The sequence below is a fragment of the Bison bison genome, unplaced genomic scaffold (assembly GCF_000754665.1).
Source record: "Bison bison bison isolate TAMUID 2011002044 unplaced genomic scaffold, Bison_UMD1.0 scf7180017864243, whole genome shotgun sequence".
NCBI lineage: Eukaryota > Metazoa > Chordata > Mammalia > Artiodactyla > Bovidae > Bison > Bison bison.
Window position 1 is genome coordinate 300,875 of NW_011494815.1, and position 692 is coordinate 301,566.

General features: G+C 43.5%; 1 protein-coding gene across 1 annotated transcript in view; it reads left to right on the forward strand.

Annotated features, from left to right (window-relative positions):
* Positions 1 to 692, forward strand: part of TEX10 (testis expressed 10) — a 42,685-nt gene that overhangs the window by 19,286 nt on the left and 22,707 nt on the right. The window lies entirely within an intron of this gene.

Consider the following 692-nt stretch of genomic DNA (forward strand, 5'->3'; position numbering starts at 1 on the left):
AGCCCTTGTTTACCACTATTTTGTCTTCGTGATTTTGATATATTCATCTGTCAGTGGATACTTGGTTGTTCTGCCTTTTGGCTATTATGAATAATGCCACTGTAAACATTGGTGTGCAGATGCCTGTTTGAATCCTTTTAATTCTTTTGGCTGTATACCCAGAAGTAGAATTGCTGGATCATATGTTAATTTTCTGTTTAATTTTTCGAGGAACTACTTTCCAGAGTGTGACTGTACCGTTTTACCCTCAAAGGTCTTAAAACTAATAGTGTTTAATGTTGCGAGTATTCAAAGTATCCTATAAAATTTAATGTTTGTATCAGGCATAGTACTTTTGTATTCAGTCGTTTGTTACTGATTGTGGCTCAAGGCCAGGGTCTGATAGGTTTAGGCAGGAATTGAATCTAGGCTGTAGCTGGCTTCTTGTACAGATCCTCTGTCCCAATTAAACAGAAAAACCCCACTCTAGTACTCTTGCCTGGAAAATCCCATGGACGGAGGAGCCTGGTAGGCTGCAGTCCATGCGGTCACTAAGGGTCGGACACGACTGAGCGACTTCACTTTCACTTTTCACTTTCATGCGTTGGAGAAGGAAATGGCAACCCACTCCAGTGTTCTTGCCTGGAGAATCCCAGGGACCGGGGAGCCTGGTCGGCTGCCATCTATGGGGTCGCACAGAGTCGGACACGACT